Source organism: Sminthopsis crassicaudata, chromosome 3 (assembly GCF_048593235.1).
Source record: "Sminthopsis crassicaudata isolate SCR6 chromosome 3, ASM4859323v1, whole genome shotgun sequence".
NCBI classification, from domain to species: domain Eukaryota; kingdom Metazoa; phylum Chordata; class Mammalia; order Dasyuromorphia; family Dasyuridae; genus Sminthopsis; species Sminthopsis crassicaudata.
In genome coordinates this window covers 395079821-395099761 of record NC_133619.1, presented here as the reverse complement: position 1 = coordinate 395099761, position 19941 = coordinate 395079821, and the positions used below count along the sequence as shown (strand labels likewise).

General features: G+C 39.7%; 2 protein-coding genes across 2 annotated transcripts in view; one reads left to right on the top strand and one right to left on the bottom strand.

Annotated features, from left to right (window-relative positions):
• TMPRSS4 (transmembrane serine protease 4) overlaps positions 1-8359 on the bottom strand; it is a 42323-nt gene extending 33964 nt beyond the window's left edge. Inside the window, exon 1 of the mRNA XM_074302238.1 lies at positions 8244-8359. The gene's annotated coding sequence lies outside the window, so the exon portion shown is untranslated. The remainder of the gene's footprint in view (positions 1-8243) is intronic.
• The window catches only part of SMIM35 (small integral membrane protein 35), a 60047-nt gene that overhangs the window by 4345 nt on the left and 35761 nt on the right, over positions 1-19941 (top strand). The gene's annotated exons all lie outside the window — the stretch shown is intronic.

Here is a 19941-nt window from a genome sequence, read left to right as displayed (position 1 = left end):
TCGCCTCCCAGAGAATCCCAGAGTTTAGAAATCTTTTAGTCTAATCCTCTCATTTTATAGATAAGGAAATTATAGCCCAGGGTGTTGAAGATTGTACAGGTAGTAAGTAGCAGGATTTGAATCCAAGTTTTCAGTGCAGAACAATGGGTGCACTTTCTACCACAGCATAGTACCTCCCCCCGCTTGCTTCTTTTGATATTCCTTTGCCATGTTTCCGAAACCTTACATAATCTTCCCGTTGGTTGTCCCTGTAAGATTGGTCTTTCACCGTCTAGAAGAGCCCAATGCACATTTCAGCTTTGGACAAGCTGAAGAGTGTGAAGAAGACAATGACTAGTAGGAAAGTGCAGACAACTACATGGTCAGACCATCTCAGAATCAGCTAGAAGTGCTTACACTAGACAAGAGTAGGCTTGGGGGGGATTTGATCACTTCAACTATTCAACTGCCTTGTGGAAGAGGGATTAGACTTGGCCCCAGGGAGTGGAACAAAAACATTGAGTGCAAATTATAAATTTAAGATCATAGAAGGAATAAAAAGTTCCTCTTTTACAATTAGAGCTATCCCAAAGTTGAAAGGGCTGTCTCAGGGAGTAGTAGGTTCTTAGGTAGAGGCTGTAGGATCATTTGCTAGGCATTTTTATTTTTAAAATGGTTCTCTGCTGTGCATTTTTTATTCCTTTTTACCCCTTTCCTCCTATCACTTCCCTTAAGCATGCTCTAGTTAAGCATAGATATATTGATGTATTTGTTAGGAATTTTATAATTGTGATTATATTCAGATGCGATTTGGTCTAGATACACTCTAGAGTTCCTTCCAACTCTGAGACATTGTGATTGTGATTTGGTAGTTTAAGGGTTCATAACTTGGGATCCATGAACTCATAAATGTCTTGATAACTATTTCAATATAACTGCTTTTTGTATGGTCATATACATTTTATTTTATGTATTTAACAACATTAATTAGGGAAGGAATTCATTATGGAAAGATGGAAACAGGCATTTAGTGTCTACTATATGCCATGTATTTATTTCATGTAATCCTCAAACAGCAACAATAAAGACTCATGTAATCCTCAACTGAACAATAAGACCTGGGAGGAGATGCTATTATTATCCCCATTTTTGGTCATTGTTGAGTCATTTCAGTCACATCCAACTTTTTGTGACCTCATTTGGATTTTTCTTGGCAAAGATACTGGAATGGTTTGCCATTTCCTTCTCCAGCTCATTTTACAAATAAGCAACTGAAGCAAATAGGGTCAAATTACTTGCTCAGGATCATACAGCTAGTTAAATATGGGACCAAAATTGAACTCATGAAAATTCTTCCTGTTTCCAAGCCCAGTGCTCTATCCACTGTACTACCTAGCTCTCTACATCCTCATTTTACAGTTGAGGAAATTGAATTTGACTGAGTTTAAAAGACTTGCTTGGGGTCATTCAGCCAATATATTTCTGAGTCTGGATTTGAGCTCAGGAAAAAAAAAAAAGTTAAGATATAGTGCTTTATAATTTGCTAAACATTTCGACAGGTTAAGTATTATTAAGCCTATTTTATAGATAAGAAAATTGAGAATCAAGGAGGTTGTGCTTTTCCCAAAGGCATACAGCTATTAAATAACAGAACTGCAGCTTGAACCCAAAGATCAGTAAGCCTACTGACTGGATATATTTAATTGAAGTGTACCTTTAATGACCAGTCATCAAGAATGTTATAGAGAGAATTCACAATTTGGATAGATTAATCTCAAGGAGCCCTTTCAGCTCTAGAATTTGTTTATTCTAAACCAGGTCCACTAATTCCCAGTTTATGGCTCTGAGTACTATACCTTACTTACTCTCAATCACCATTAAGGCCCCTTCCAGTTTGGAGATCCTGTGGAGAAGAGCCTGGGGAACTGGCTAGCCTCTTCCCATTGAGGGAAATCCAATGAAATAGATATCTACTACATTTTGTAAAATCAGCTTTTTAGTCATCTGTCCTGGGCTTTTGCCCATTTTGGGCTTACATCCTCATATTCCCATCTCTTCCACCGATTTTCCCATAAAGGTTCTGTAAAAATGTTGAGAAATTGGGACATTCTGAGAAATTAGACCGAGATCTAGGGGTGGGAGAGGTACATTTATAGTTTTATGGGCTGTGTTGGCTTAAGATGGAATGTCAGGGAGTGGATTTGTTGGTGGTTGGGATAAGGTCCATTTCATAGAAAGTCAATTTAGACACAGAAGTTTGCTGATAGGGTTTCTTTGTCTCTTAGGGGTTTGCTTTGTCTCTTTCTCTCCCTTATCCATTGCCCCCCTTCCTTATTTGTCCCTCTGCTTTAGTATCTAGGCATGCCCAAATTTATCTCTCCTTTCCCAACTATTCTTATCTACTTTGTCAAGTAAATTAAATAAACACTTTTGATGACATTTAGTATTAAATCTGTCATACCTTTCAAATAAAATTGACCAATCATGTTTTCAGGTAATTAAGTCCTAAAAGAAATATTGTGTTAGAGAATGAAGGAAATGAAAGGATGGGCCAGAGGATGCCAGGTCAAGGACAAAATGAGAGTGAATAAATTTGGCCTCCCTTTCCCATCTTTGTTCTTTGGGGGCATCTCTCTTCCTCCCTTCCTCATTCCCTCCCTCCCCCTCCCTCTCTATCTATTTCTATCTCTGTCTCTGTCTCTCCCTCTTTCCTTCTCCCTTCTCCTTCTTTCCCTCCCTCCCTCCTTCCCTGTCTCTCTCTCTCTCTCTCTCTCTCTCTCTCTCTCTCTCTCTCTCTCTCTCTCTCTCTCTCTCTCTCTCTCTCTCTCTCTCACTCTCTGTCTCTGTTTTTGACTCCCTCTGCCCCTGTCCTTTCTGAGGATTAGTGAAATGATGTTTTTGGTGAACTCTGATCTGGTCATATCACATTTGGGATATTGGGATATTGTATTTGTATTGGCAAATGACATTTAGAGGACCATGATAAGAGGGCGAGTAATTCAGAGGAGGGACTCTAGGGTGGCGGAGGGCTTTAAGATAAAGCCTAGTGAGGATCTGGTGGAGGAACTGGATCAGGAGGAGGAAGACTTGGGTGTGGGGAAACAATGTAAAAGGTCCATTGATGTATTTGAAGGGTAGTCATGAGGAAGATTAGAGATGAGGCTAGGTCTGCTTCGGTCCCAGAGGGCAGAACCAGAACGGGCAGATTTTTGCTTTCATATGGGGAAACAGAGTTATTCTAAAGTGGAATGGGCCAAAAGCTTGGAGGTAGTGGTCTTCCCCCTCACTAGACGCCTTTGATCAAAGGCTGGACGACTGCTTATTAGGTATGTCATAGAAGGGATTCTCATTCTAGTCCATGTCAGGCTGGATAGCACCAGAGGGTTTATAAGACTCTGTGGATCATGGCCCCAAATAAATTCTCCATCAACTTCTAAGAACATGAGGGTGATTGAACTGTGGGTCAGGAAGAAGCTGCAGTGGACACTCTTTTCTGAAGACTGCTTTGATCCTTCCCTCAGTCTGAGATTGCCTAAAAACAGGGAAAGTTAGAAGTTCTGAGCTGATGTTAAGTGGCTAGCCCTTTGTACCAGTGTTGTGGAAGGAGGAAAGGAGAGAGAATTAGGTAAGAAAACAGTTTGGGAGTGGGTTACATTTGGATGACTTTTTTTCCTCCTTGATATTTGCATATTCTCCTGTGTTCTGTGTGTTCCTGGGTGGACTACAGGTTGCCTGATATCTCAGTCCAAGAGACATGGGCTCTATGTATTATAATGTCAGTGACAGCTGCATTCTTGACAATGACTTTAAACCCTTTTTGTTCCTTCTCATGCCTCCTGTCAGAAGTCAAGGAAGACTGATAAGTAGGGACTGTTATAATAGGGCAGACAAGGGAACACTGATCTTTCTGGTACATTGAGGCCAGAAGGGAATGTGGAGATTTTAAAATGGGTCCTTAAGGAAGCAGGAGGAGATACTGGGCAGGGGCTTTGGGAAAGATGACTGTCCCTTCTCCAGAAGGGTTCCTGCTTTCCCTGGATTCCTTACTCACAGTTCTCTTTTAATTTTTCTGTCAGTAGAATGAAGAGGACAAGACTTCATAACTTGCCCAGATGGAGATCCTAAGACCAGATCTCTTAAGTGCTGTTAGAAATGTTTCCTCTTTGAGTTGGACAGCTAGGTGATGAAGTGAAGAGAGATGAGTCTGGAGTCGGGAAGATTCATCTTCCTGAATTTAAATCTGACCTCAGACACTTACTATCTTTGTGACTCTGGGCAAATCCTTTAATCCTGTTTGCCTCCATTTCCTCATCTTAAAATGAGCTAGAAAAGCAAATGGCAAACCACTCCAGTGTCTTTGTCAAAAAAAAAAACAAACCCAATTGGAGTCACAAAGGGTTGGGCACGACTGAAATGACTGAACAATAACAACCCCCTTGAGCTAAAAACCTGTATATGATGTATTTTTGGTCATTATCTGCTTTGAATTTTGACTTAAAATATGTAGTTTGGCTCTGCCGTGCTCAGGGAGCAGTATCCCAACCTGGAATCCTTCCTGGATTTAATGCCCTCTTGTTTCCTTCAGTGATCAGAATATCAGGTTTCCCTCCTTTAGTTAGGTGGGCAGCTTAGTGTTGGGTTTTTCTCCAGTCTTTTGTCTGACCTCTCATTTCACTGGAAGAACTCTCTCAGAAAAAACTCTCACTCAACTCAAGAAAGCACTGAAAGAGACTAGTTTTGAATTTCTTGGGGACTACACTCTTTCTAGGGTGACTTCCATGAATGGCCAATGCAACAAACTGGGTGGCTTTCTGACTTGCCACCAGCCTGGTCTGAAGCCCAGCCAAATCTGGCCAAATGCTTTGGGTCTGCACTGATGTGAGCTGGGAACTCCCTTATGTTTTGAGGTATAAAAGAAAGTGGGAAAAAGGGGTTTGCTTTTTCTCTGTAATTTCCAGTGGTCCTGACCTGTCTTGTGGGCTCCTCATCCAAAAGTTTTGGATGAATTTGAGGCTCAAGTCTCTTCCTGTATAGGGGTCTCTAGATAGCCAATGAATGAAGTCCGAGATCATGGAACAAAAGGTTTCTAGTCTTTCTCTGGGGTTTAAGTCCTACTTTATTTGACAGGTGATGTATGACCCCCTCAAAGGGGAGGGTTACCTTCTTATATTTCTGAGCCCTGGAGAGTCTAACTTGGGGCTGGGCACAGAGTGGGCAGTTAGCCAATACTAGTTGAATAGGTTTAGGAGAAACTTATTGTTAATGGGCAGCAGCCTGTGGGGTTCTATGAATAGGGAGGGACTCACAGGAGGGAATGAACTACCATTTAGCCTGGCTTTCATTAATAGGAAATAATAGGAGTATTAAGCGAGAGTGATTTGGTGGTTAGCTCATGGGGCATGAAGCCAGGGTGTCCTGACGGCTGTGGCACTATCCTTTCTCTGGAGATTCAGGGCTTGGACATTGGCTCTGTGACTTGGTATCTCCCATTACACACTAATGCTTATAATGATGAACTCTTTTCAGAGGATGTGGAAACATTAATTGTTTTTGGTCTGCCAGCTTTTTGGAGTCAGTCGCTGTCACTCTTAGAGCTCAACTCTTCACTCTATTGACTAGTAGAATTCTTCCCCGTTTTAGAGTGGGATCAGCAGATAGTTGGGTAGATCTGGGGGGTCTGTCCTCGGCTTTCTGTATTCTTCTAGACCAGATGAGATTTAGGGAGCTTTTCTAGAAGCTGCCTCCACTGCAAAAGCTGATATTCCAGAAAGTATTCCAGGTTGCAATCAATGACCTTAGCATCTCTTCCCTGTCTCTTTAATTATTCTCCCAGGGCATGGACCTTCCAGGTTGAAGGTTGTTTTAGCCAAGGCTATTCCACCCCTAGGTTAGAAGCTGTGAGGTTTACATTCTTCCTGTAGTCTTGGGTTTTCTTGGAGCCAGATGACCTACCTCTACTACGGTCTTGTTCTTTAGAGCCCTCCAGTGTCTGGAGAAGTTTAGAGGAGGGAAGGATTTAGGGGAACCTGTTCCTGTCAGAGACATTCACAACCCTTTTCCTCGTCTAGTCCATTTCTCTTAAAATAACACAGCAGGCAGGAGTAGGGAAGATACACCTGATCTTAGAGTCAGAAACCTTGGGTTCTTGTTCTAGTTTAGCCAATAGTTGCTTATGGAAGCTCTAGCAAATCATTAAACTTCTCTGGATCTTAGGTAAATTTGATATCAGAATAGGAGAAAATCATAAAAGCCAGCCTGATTGACTGTTATTTAACCACTGTTTGAACATTTCCAGTGTCAGAGAACTCATTACCTAATAAAGCAGTTTATTCTCATGGATTTAATTATGATCTCTAAGCAAATGACTGACAGATCTAAATATCTGGTCTAAATCTGTTGCATGAATTTTGGTGCCTCATCTACCACTGCCAATTGGATATTTTGAAATGGATGTCCCATAGAGATTTCCAACTCAATGTGTCCAAAACTGAACTAAACCAAATCCTCTCCTCTTCTAATCTTCTATGTCTCTGTCACGAGTATCATCCTCTCAGTCAGATACCCATGGCATCATCCTTGTCTTCTCGCTTTTCCTCTCCTCCATTCATTGTCAGAGCTTGCTGTGTACCCCCACAAAATCTCTCATGTCTAATCCCTTCTCTCTAATCACAGTTACTAATTAAATTTAAGCCTCCAAATTAGTCTCCCTGTCTCAGGTGTCTTCCCACTTCACTCCATTTTATACAGTTGTCAAAATGATTTTCTTTAAGTATAGCTCTGACCATGTCACTTCCTACTTAAGATATAAACTTGTCTGTGTAGCTTTTAGAGCTCTTCACAACTTGATCCTAATCTATCTTTCCAGCCTTACTGGATCTCACTCTCCCTATATTTCCAGCCGTCCTGGATCTTACTCTCCCTCCTATATTGTGAGACTACCCTTCCATCTCTTCCTCTTTTCTCCCCTCTTCCTCTTTCTCTTCCCCTTTTCTTTCCCTCTCTAGCTATGCTCCTGTGATCTAAAGTCCTTTAGAGTGGGAGACCCTTTAGGTATCCCCTTTAGTCCTTCCATTCCCTTTACTAAATGCCATTTACTAAATGCTTCTTCCTTCTCCCACTTCTCTCAAAGCATTGCTGGAGGTAAGCAACCAGCTCATAGGATGAACAGCTGGAAGGGAATTTTGAGTTCATCTAATTCCTAGCTTCTTAAATTGTGGTTTGTGACCCCATATGAAATCTTGTAATTGAAACTAGGAATATTATAATTTAATATCAGAAAATGTTTTATTTGTATCTCTATTTTATATACTTAGGGTCATATAAAAATTTCTTGGAAGAAAAGAGATCATGAGTGGAAAAGAGTTAAAAATTCCTGATCTAGTCTAATCTCTTTATTTCACAGATGAGGAAACTCCTTGGTTCTGACCTAATTCAGTCATTGGAGTTGATGTTAGCCAGTCCTTATTCTCTCTCTAGGCCTCCTATTCCTCCTCTGTAAAGTGGAGGTGACCACCTGTGTCCCCAAGCTTTTTCAGAAATCCTAGTTATAATAAAGAGGAAAGGTCAGAAAGGCCTGCAAGAATGATCTATTTCTACTATACTTGATTGGTCAACTTTCCCTACCACCAAGTATGATTTGGGGTTGAGGTGGAGTACTTTATGTTTCAGAAAGAGAATAGCAACTAGGCACCTGTGGAGTCAGCAAAGCTCAGCATAGTCATGTCACAGAAACATCCTGCCCCTGTGGATTACCGAACCTCTACTACTTTGCAAAAAGAGCCTAAGAAATAGGTGAAAAGCAAATGGGGATGGACTGTAGAATGTGAGATGGAAGTAACAGCAGAACTTATGCAGTCCAAACTCTTCTTTTTTTATAGGAGGCAAAACTTATTCTCCTAATTCCAGATTTGGGGCTCTGCTTACTACACTGTCTAGCAACTAGAAATGAAGGGATTTGATTGATAAGGACTAGAGTTAGACAGTGATCTCAGATATTCTGATCCCTCCAGGCAGTGTTCCAAGGGGCTTGGGAAGCTGGGAGTTTGTATGGATTGATTGTGGGTCATTTGCTGACTATAGACCTCTATTCTTCCTAAGGGCTATATAGATTATAAAATTCTCAAATAGGAAATTATCCAGACTAATTTTAGTGTATCTATGGCTTTAGTGCCTAGGTATATTCCACTAAATATATCAGGGGACTTCTCTGTGAAGAGAGAGCCTCTTTTCACTTAATTCTGGCAATTCTGGGCAGTCCCACTCACCTTTATTGGTGCTGTAAGCTTCTGCTGCCTGGTACTGGCTGCTGACTTCTTCCAGACTGAAGGTGAGTGAAAAAGGCCTTCTCTAAGAAGCTGATGATCAGAAATCCCCAGAAGGCATGTTCCACAGGAGCTTTATGTTTGGGGCAGGCCTCTTGCCCAGAAATTTAGCATCTCTCCTCCCTTAAGCATGCACTGCTTCTGTTGCTGTATTCCATCCACTAGGGATTTTGGGATAAAGGGGACAGTCTATTAAAAAAAAAAAACCAAAAAACAATACAGGTAAAGTTGCCAAACAGGAATACTTAATATGCCTTGTAACCTGACACCTATCTTTGGGGGTGGAATAACACCTTGGGCCCCACAAGCATGGAAAGGGAGGTTCACTTGGGAAGTGGCAAAGACTAAATACTTTCCACCTAATTGGGTGTTTCCTGACTGTAGGGGGATGTCAAGGTATTTTTACTATCTCAATCTCTTACTTTTTTCTTTTGCATGATGGTACTTGTATTGCTCCTTTGTCTTAGAGGAAAAGGGGGTGAAAGGACCTTGGGAGAAACTTTGATCTTAAAAGAGACACTGGGGTACAATAAAAAAAAAAGCACTGGGTTATGTGTCAGAATACTTGAGTTTGAGTTGTGGGTGTTGTTATTATTTACTCCTGTGACTTTAGGAAATTATCTAGTGTCTTTGGGCCCCAGTTTCCTCAGATGTAAAATGAGATTAGACTAGATAATTTCTAAGTTCCTCCCCTATGGGTTTAAGTTTTTTGATGACATTTTAGGGCTTTTCAAAATTCTGTTTTTCTAAGCTTTGACTTCATTCTGTCCCATGTATGAAGTGTAGGGGTGGTTGAGAGAAGGCATCTAGGAGTCAGGTTGGCTCTAGAAGCACCACTCCCACTTTACTTAATATCTTAGTTTATTCCTCAGTAAAATAGGAATGGAAAATTTATGGCAAAGTTCAGAAAAAATTAGTTGGAGTAGTAGAAAAACATGACAGAATTTCATCCATTAGGGCTTTGGAGTCATAGTCTTTTTTTTCCTCCTCACCTCTTGACCTCAGATTAGGGGATGTCATTATACAGGTTGATATACCCTCAAAGACTGTAACTTCTCAGCTCCTCAATTTACTCATTTCCTGTTATCTACTATCTATCACACATCAATCATACATAAAAATGGCCATATATTTGACCTTGCCATTGCCCACAAATGCACTACCTTCATATTCATGAATTATGTGATTTCTTTATTTGTTCATAATCTATTGTTATTCTGCCTTTTCTTGTCTTGCACTTATCCAGTTCATCATTCATTAGGTCCCTTAAATACTTTGTTCTTTTCCAGTCCATTGTCCCTACATTAAATACATTCTCCTCCCTCCCTCATCTTGATCCATTGGTGAATTGGTTCAACTCTATGGTTCTCTTGAATCCCTTCCTCTTTTTTATTATAGCTTTTTATTGACAGAACATAGGCATGGGTAATTTTTCAAAATTGATCCTTGCAATCAATTCTGCTCCAACTTTTTCCTTCCTTCCCTCCACCCTCTCCCCTAGATGGCAGGCGGTCTCATACATGTTAAAAAATATGTGTACATATTTATACAGTTCTCTTGTTGCACAAGAAAAATCAGATTTAGAAAGATCAGAATAACCTGGGAAGAAAAACAAAAAAGCAAGCGGTCCACACTGGTTTTCCCGTGTTCTTTCACTGGGTGTAATTGGTTCTGTTCATTACTGATCAATTGGATCTGAATTGGATCCTCTCAATGCTGAAGAGAGCCACTTCCATTAGAGTTGATCCTCATACAGTATTGTTGTTGAAGTGTGTAATGATCTCCTGGTTCTGCTCATTTCACTCAACATCAGTTCATGTAAGTCTCTCCAAGCCTCTCTGTATTCCTCCTGCTGGTCATTTCTTACAGAGCAATAATATTCCATAACCTTCATATACCATAATTTATCCAACCATCCTCCAATTGATGGACATCCATTCATCTTCCAGTTTCTGGCCACTACAAAGAGGGCTGCCACAAACATTTTTGCACATGCAGGTCCCTTTCCCTTCTTTAATATCTCTTTGGAATCCCTTCCTCTTAATTGCTGATCTTGCCCTCCAAGTCTCAGTTTGGGGTCATTCCTACTATCCACTTCTTTGCTCCTATATACATGCTGCTGGAGAAATTGGAGAAAAATCATGAAATAGTGGACTGGCTCCCCTACAAATTTATCTAATATAACCTCAACTGGGTCCTGACTGTTGAAAGATAATCCTATATACTCTTTAACTCATAGCACAGAATCAGGTTTGGAGTCAGGAAGACTCATTTTTGTGAGTTCAAATCTGACCTCAGAAACTTATTAGCTAGGTGACCCTGGGCAACTTAATTCTATTTTGCCTTAGTTTCTTCATCTATAAAAAATGAGAAGGAAAAGAAAATGTCAAACCACTTTGGTATTTTTGCCAATAGAAACCCTGATGGGATCACGAAGAATTAGACATAACTGAAAATGATTGAACAACAACAACAACAAAATCAATTCAGTCTTTCAAACCTTTTTTATCTCTCCTTAAATCTTCCATGGTTTTCTTTCCCCTTATCCTCATCCTCTCAGCTGAGAACCTTGCCTCATATTTTACTGACAAAATTAAGCCATTCTCTGAGAAGGCTGTCTTCTCCCCTCCTCCTCAATTTACATTTCTTAGAAACCTTTTATCACTATCTCTTCTTTCATCATTTTTCTCATGAAGAGGAGGCCCTTTCTTTATCAAAACATTACCATTACTACTTAGTATTTATGTTGTTCCTAATATGTGTCAGCTATGCTTAACACATATGCTCATATAGGTACTGTGCTACATGCTTTACAAATATTATCTCATCTAATTCTTACAACAATCCTGGGAGGCAGCCTGGTGGTATTATTATGTTGAAGAAATTGAGGAAGGCAGAGGTTAGGTAATATGCTCAGAGGTACATGGCTAGCAAATGTTCTGAGGCTGGATTTCAACTGAGGTCTCCCTGACTCTTAATTCCAATGATCTCTATCCATTGTACCACCTAGCTATCTAACAAACCCTTCTGTATACTCAAGTTATCCAATTACATCCCTCCTTCTCCATCATCACCACTCTCCCTTATCTTAAACTTCTTTATCTCCTAGCTGCTTCCCTAGTGCCCTCAAAAACTACTCTTTTGATTCATCTTTCCTTCTTATCCCATAGGATCTCATATCCCTCCTCTGTTTTTGTGAATAAAGTCCTTGAAAATGTCTTCTACTATAAATGCCTCAATTTCCTTTCTTCTCACTCTCTATAGTTTGACACCTAACCAAATGCTCTCTTTACAATTACCAGCAGTTTCTTAAATACCAAATCCAATGTCTTTTTCTTAATCCTCATCCTTCTAGACCCTTATGTAGATTATGCTGATAGAGCAAAATGCTTTTTCCTTGATATTACTTTCTCTCTAGTTTTTTTGTGGCTGCTTTCTCCTGGTTCTCCTCCTATGACTTGTCAGACTTTTTTGTTGGATTTTCATCCAGGTTATATCTGCTTACTGGATGTTCTACAAGGGTTCTGTCTTAAAGCCTCTTCTTTCTCTATACTACTTCACTTACTCTTTTCATCAGATCCCAAGGATTTAATTATCATTTCTATGTTGATGGCTCAAATTTATTTAACCCTCTGCTGATCTCCATTCTTATATATTCAACTGTCTTTTGGACACATGAAATTGGTTGTCCAGGAAACATCTTGAACTTGACATGTCAAAAACTGAATTCATTGTCTTTCCTCTCAAAGCCTTCCTTCTTCCTCACTTCCCTGTTATTGTGGAAGGTATCACCATCCTCCCAGTCATCCACGATCCCATCCTAGGGGACATCTTTGATTCCTCACTTTCTATGTCCCGCCTCCCCCATCTGTTTTCAAGATCTGTTGATTTTATCCTCATAACTTCTCTTTCAAATCAACCTGGTACAAACTCTCATCACCTTATACTTGCACTATTATAATAGCCTGCTGATTGTTCTTATTGCTATAAGTATTTCCTCACTTCAATTCATCCTTGATTCAGTCACTAAATGTTATTTACCTAAAGTTCAGCTCTCACCATGTCACCATGTCACCCCTCAACTCAGTAAACTCCAGTGGTGCCCTATTGCCTGAAGTATCAAATATAAAACTTTCTGGAATTCAAAGTCTTTCATAAATTTTTATGTTTGCCTCAGTTTATTCATCTGTAAAATATGATCTGGTAAAGAAAATGGCAATCCCCAAATGGGGTTATGAAGAGATAGACATAACTGAAAATGATTGAACCCAATAACATTTGTAAATGTAGATGGATCACTTTTTCCATCTTCTTATATCATAAAATCTCCTTCCTTTCTTTCCTCTATATAGTTTTCTTTTCCCTTTCTCACTCCTCCTTTTATCTTTTCCCTCTCCTTTTTCATCTTTCTATTTTCCTTTTGTAATATCACCCTGATAATAAGAACAATAATTGTTATAATTTTTTTGGGGGAAATCTGAAACTATGGGAACTCCTGGTAAGGAAATTCCTTCCACTAATGTTGGCCAATAACTATTTGAAAACTTATTCCTGGAATTATACAAGGAGTATCTGTCAGAGGAGGGACTTGAGGCCAGGTTATTTTGATTCTGAGGCTAGTTCCCCATCCATTATTCCATGTTTTCTCCCAAAGCTAGGATTATAGCATATTGGTGTCTACTTTAAAAAAATTAGTATTTTCTTTTTTAAAAATTATTTAATATTTTTATTTTCCTCAATTATATGTAAAACAATTTTTAAAAAGTTGAGTTCCACCTTCCCTTCCTTTCTTCCCACCTTCTTCCCATTGAGAAAACACATTGAAGTTATGCAAACATTTCCATAATAGTCACATTGCAAAAGAAAACATAGATCCCCATCCTCCTCCCTCCTTAAAAAAATCCTCAAGGAAAATAAAGTAAAAAAAAAAAAAGGTATGCTTTAGTGTGTATTCAGACATAATCAGTTCTTTCTCTGGGTATGGATAGCATTTTCATCTTAAGTCCTTCAGCGTAGTCTTGGATCATTATATTGCTGAAAATAGCAAAGTCATTCACAGCTGATAATCCTACAACATTGCTATTTGTACACAGCACATTGCACTTTGCTTGGGTTCATGGAGGACTTTCCAGGTTTTCCTGAGAGAATCCTTCTCATCATTTCCCATAGAACAACAATATTCCATCATAATTACATTTGGCATCTTCTTTGTGCTTATTCTGTTTCTTTCAGGTTACTCTGGTTTAGGAGTCTGTCTCTTTATTTCTTTTTGCCTTCTCCTCCCTCCTCCCAGATAGCTCTCCTTCTCAGGTGGGCTGATAGCTGTTTTTCATGGAAGTAGAGAGATGTAATTGAGATGCCTTTCATCAACTTCTATGATCCTCCTTGATGATCCCAGTTCAATCCAAGACAGAAAACCTTTTTTTCCATTGGCTGAGAACCAAGGAAAAGACGGAAAATTAGTATATGAGGCAGATAGAGAGTGTTGTGGTTGTTTGAAGATAAGATCCTTGAAGAAAAAAAGTTTCTAGAAAGTCCCCTGAAGGAATGAAGGCTTAGCTGGGAAGGACATTCAGAGTAACTGTAGGAGCTCCAACATCTGTTCATGTACGCAGTGCCCTAGTGTGGTCATTGTGACGTGCATGGGACGGAGAGGGAGGAATCTGTGAGCATCAGCCTGGCTTCTTGGCTTGTGTTGCTCCAGGGCTCACCCCACGGTGCACTAGGATTAGGGAAGAAGTGATGGGTGCTTCGAGTGGGGCTCAACCTAGTTCTGTCTCTCTGATTTTACCAGCTAAGCATCCTTCAATCTTCTCAAGAATTCCTAGAAGGCACTCTGTCTGGTGGTGGGCCCTGGGCAAAGGACAGCAGGAGGTCTACTTTCCACTGCTGCTTCTATAGTTTTGGGCAAAGGATATTCACCGTTTACTTACCTGTTTTCTTCCTAAGATGTTAATTTTCTAAGAATTCTTTAAGGTGATAACTGAGCAACCCAGTGGATAAGACTCGGGGGCCTGAAATCAGAAAACCCTGAGTTCAAATTCAGCCACAGACCCTAATTTATTTTGTGACTCTGAGCAAGTCACTTAAACTCTGTCTATTTCAATTTTTTCAACTGTAAAATGGAGATAATTCTAGCTCCCAGTGCTCCCAACTACTAAATTGTTGGATTGAGACTTAAGGAAAACAGTTGTTTGTTCTTCATTCTCAAAGAAGACCTTAATGTCAGGGAGGTGATATGATGACTTGCAAGTAAATTGGATTTAAATGCCGGAGGGCTGGGCAAGGTCACCTGCCTCACTTTCCCTTCCAGAGCCATCTGGGTCCAGGGGCCAGATAGAGATCCAGATGACTGGAGATGGCCCTGGATACAGAGGGAATCCTTGGCCTTTTTAAGCTAAGATCTTCAACAGGTCTCAGTTTGACTGAGGCTGCACCCATTCAGAGAGTAAGGATAGGTACAAAATGCAGCAAAGAATGGCCTCAATAAAAATACACACATACATATACACACATATACATATATATGTATATGTATATATTGTAGGGGTTGCTATATTTAAATACATATCTATCTATCTAGCTATAATCTTTTTTTTTACTTTTTTATTAATTTTTATAATTATAACATTTTTTGACAGTACATATGCATAGGTACATTTTTTTTTTTTTTTACAACATTATCCCTTGTACTCCCTTCTGTTCTGAGTTTTTCCCCTCCTTCCCTCCACCCCCTCCCCTAGATGGCAGGCATTCCCATACATATTAAATATCTTATAGTATATCCTAGGTACAACATATATGTGCAGAACTGAATTTTGTTGTTGTTATTATTGCAAAGGAAGAATTGTATTCAGAAGGTAAAAATAATCTGGGAAGAAAAACAAACAAACAAAAGATGCTAACAGTTTACACTCATTTCCAAGTGTGCCTTTTCTGGGTGTAGCTGATTCTGTCCATCATTGATCAATTGGAATTGGATTAGCTCTTCTCTATGTTGAAGATTTCCACTTCCATCAGCATACATCCTCATACAGTATCATTGTTGAAGTGTATAATGATCTTCTGGTTCTGCTCGTTTCACTCAGCATCAGTTGATGTAAGTCTCTCCAAGCCTCTCTGTATTCCTCCTGCTGGTCATTTCTTACAGAGCAATAATATTCCATAACCTTCATATACCATAGTTTATCCAACCATTCTCCAATTGATGGACATCCATTCCTCTTCCAGTTTCTAGCTACAACAAAAAGGGCTGCCTCAAACACTTTGGCACATACAGGTCCCTTTCCGCTCTTTAGTCTTTCTTTGGGATATAATTCCAGTAGTAGCGCTGCTGGGTCAAAGGGTATGCACAGTGATAACTTTTTGGGCATAATTCCAGATTGCTCTCCAGAATGGCTGGATTCTTTCACAACTCCTATCTATCTATAATCTATATGTCTTTATATATCACAATTTGGGAGGGGAAGACTCTCAGGGTTTTTGGCCAGAACAGAAACAATTGCTATTAACTTTCACTCTGACTCAGGGCTCCAACAATGAACAAGAGGGACTTGGCCTGAAACCTTCTGTTGGGGGCGGTAGCCCCTTGATATTCCTTGTTTGATCTCCAACTTCCTTTGGGACTTGGACCTTTGATACAAGATCTGGTCAAACTAGTTTGGGCTATCTGAGCTGGCCGGGGTTTTACAGCCCCCATTCTAATCTGCTCAGATAGACCAAATGGCATCAGGAAATTCCTTTTTGGGAAGAGACTTCTGTCTGTCCCCAAAAGATAACAAGAGAATCCTTATCTTATTTACATCACTGCATAAAAGAGAGAACTCGGGGATCTGCTCTTTGCAAACTGGCCTTGTACCATGCAGCCATTTTGCCCACCAGCTCTCCGGTGTTTCCATTCTAATCAATAAAGACTATGTTTCCATACAGCATTAAGTAGCAAATTCCTTTGCTGCCGAACCCGCCATTGGTTACTTTGGGGAAGGAAGGAGAGAGAGAAAGCAACTGACCCATCTTTGTTTAGACCACAATTTACTCCTCATCATTTACTCCTCATCACTTCCACCTGAGACTAGTGGCTCAATAAGAGCCAGAGTGATTTGGGTTTAAGGCATAGTCCTAGGCCATAAATCCCAAGATATCTTGCAAGGTTTCAGTGATCAAAATTTACATTGTTTTGGCTATAGCATAGGTAAGGTAAGTGTATACGATACCCTTTGTAGACAGATGGAAGTGAAGAGAAAAGAAGAAGAAGAGAAGAGGAAAAAAAAAACAGAACAAGAAAGAAAATAGAAGAAAGGAAAAAAAAAAGAGCTATTGCTCAACTGGCCAGTTCTAGTTAAGTCCCCAGTGGGGTAGCTGTTATTCCTATTCACAGAAGTTGTTGTTGGTCCTTTGTTCTCAAAGAGGACCATGACATCAGCAATCCCACAACATGCAAGGAAATTGGATTTAAGTGAGGGAAGGCTAAACTAAAGCAGAATGAACAGGCAATAAAATACAGAAAGACAAAAGTAGCTTGTTGGGAGAGGCATTCCCTCAATAGTAGACAGCTCAGGTTACCCTGGAAAAAGCTCACCAAGAAAGGGTCAGGAAAATCTGGGTGCAAACCCCAATTCTGACACAGATTAGCTTTTGTCACATAATTCCTCCTAAGGGATCAGAAATTGCAGAATAGTTGTGAGTCTGCATTGGCAAGAGAAATGTTCTTCCTGGAAGTTACTTAGATGAATGAAATCATATACACAGAAAACAAAGCTTAAAATGGTAACAGGTGAGAGGGGAGATGTTCTCCCCTTTATTCTACTTGAAGGCTCAATTAAATGCTTCCCTGAACATTGTTGACCTGGAGAGGAAGGCAGCCTGAACCAGTTCCTTCTGTTTCCTGTATAAGAACAAGTAGGTAGTTTAGATATCTCTATCAATTAAAGGAGTTTCTTCACCCGTGACAGAACAGAGCTGCCCTCTGGCTCTGCTCTCTGGGTATGGTGGCAAGAAGGAGAAAAAGGAGGCAGACAAGCCAATTTTTCAATGTTGGCTTGAGTAAAATAGGGCCAAGAAGAGGACAGTCCTACCAAATCCTCCATAACTCAGGACCATTTCCTTTGTTTGTGATAATGGGTTCACAGTGGTTTTATCTTCCAGGATTGTGAGCAAAAAGAGACAGCGTGGTACAGTGGAAAGAGCATTGTACTAGAAGTTCTGAATTCTATTCTTGGCTTTACATTCCCTCCTGTGTGACTTTGGGCAAGGACACTCAATTACAGTGGGCCTCAGCTTCTTCAGGAGGAAAGGATTAGATTATTCAAAGGAGAAATTAAATGATTTGCTTAGAATTATATAACCCACATGAGTATAAAAGGAAATCAAAATGCTTTTTCCCCCCTTTGAAGCATTTAATTATTATTTTAAATACATTTAAAAGAATCTTAATCAGTGTTAAGGAATTTATTTTATAAGGAAAAAAGGGAGCCATTGTCTGGGATTTTCACATATGCTAAGGTCAATTAACAAGAAATTAGCAAAAGGTAATAATTTTGTAGCCAACATTTAAAAAGAACATATTTGTTTGCTTCAGGCAAGAAAGGATCTTGGCAAAGTCACGTGTCCAGAATTGCAAAAAATGTTCTTCAGGCTAAGGACTCAGGCTAAGGCTCCCTAGAGCCTTTTGCAAGCTGAGTTGGTTTGACTTTAGATATTTTTGTGAAAGCACTGAAAGGTTTTAAGTGCATGTGAGCCGTTATTGCTGAATCCAGCTTTTTTCTTCTCTTCTGCTTCCAAATGGCTTTCTCTTGTTAATCCGGTGCATCTGCTGTAACAGCCAGCCAAAAACATCACCCTCTTCCCACCACTCAGTTACCCCCTCCCCCTCCTCCCTCTGCCTGGAATAATGTCATTGTTGCCACCTAGTGACTAAAATCCTATTATTTCTGTATTGCTCTGATTAGGCTCAATTATAGAAGGAAGTAGGGAAGGAAGGAAGAAAAGAAGGAAGGAAGGAAAGAATGAAGGAAAGAAGGGAAAAAGGAAGGGAGGAAGGAAGGAAGAAAAGAAGGAAGGAAGGAAAGAATGAAAGAAAGAAGAAAAGAAAGAAGGAAAGAAGGGAGAAAGGAGAGGAGGAAGGAAGAGTGGAAGGAGGCAAGAATGAAGGAAGGAGGGTATTTAGGTATCAACTGTGCCAGATGATATGGTAAGAGCTTTACAAATATTATCTCATTTGATTTTTTCAAAAGTAGGGGTTTCTATTCCTATTTTACAGTTGAGGAAACTGAGTCAGAAAGGTGTTAAATGATTTGCCTGGGTCACCCAGTAATTATGTGAGGTTGGATTTGAACTCAAGACTTCCTGATTCCAGGACCAGAGAGAGCTCTAGCAATTGAACCACCTATAGCATCTTATAGGCATCAAAAGGAAAGTGAGACATTTTTTACCACTATCTCTAGTACCAACTTTATTATATCAATATTAACATTTAAAATTTTATTTTTTTGGACACATTGCCCACCATCCAAAATTGCATCATTGTTTGTGTCATGTGTGTTAATATGTTTTAAATCTTAAGATCATTAGCTGCTTCCCTCTTCTTTACTTTCATTCTCATACAAATTGTACTCAAGTGCTGCATCCATCATCTGCATATCAGCATCTCCTTGCATCTGTCCTTCTGAATCTATTTCCACTTACAGCAGTCCCTCATTCATCATCTGGTATCACTGCAATACCCCAACAGGTTCTGATGCCCCTCCTGTCTCCCTTCCAGCAACACGATCATAGATTTCAAGTCAGAAGAGAACTTTGAGATCATCTCATTTTACAGTAGGGAAAAACTTTCACCCTTTCTCCCACCTCAATTTTTCCCCCTTTCCCCACTGATACTAGACTTCACAAGAGGAGAGAGTAGAAGGAAATGATTATTTCCCATTACTTTATTATGGGCAAAGAATGACGTTATTGTATAGGTTTTCCTATTGGTTATTTTATTAACATATTTCAATTGTATGCTTTATTATTTGATTCTGGCTAATGTGCCTAATCTTTTGAGAGGGAGTCAAGACAGAAATAGATTTCCTTTCCCCCACACTCATCTTGAATATAGTATCGTGGAGATTCTCATATATATATATATATATATATTTAATTAATTCTCATTTAACATGTATTTTAACATATTTAACATGTATTGGACTACCTGCCAGCTAGGGGAGGAGGTGGGAGGAAGGAGGGGAAAATTTGGAACAAAAGGTTTTACAAGGGTCACTGTTGGAAAAATTACCCATGCATATGTTTTGTAAATAAAAAGCTTTAATTAAAAAAAAAAAGAAAAAAAATTAATCGCTCTCAGGATGTCTAGGTAACACAGTGGAGAGAGCACCAGCCATGAAGTCAGAAGGACCTGAGTTCAAATCTGGTCTCATATATTTAACACCTCCTAGCTGTGTGATCCCGGGCAAGTCACTTAACCCCAATTGCCTCAGCAAACCTCCCCACCCAAAATAATATCTCTTTATTTTCAAAATACAAGTAAAGGGGGCCCTCACCATTCACCCCTGCAAAATTCCTGCTTCAGACTTTTCTCCTTCCTTTCCCCCCCACCTCCTCCTTTAGACAGAAAAAAATCCTACATATGTTACACATGTCTCAC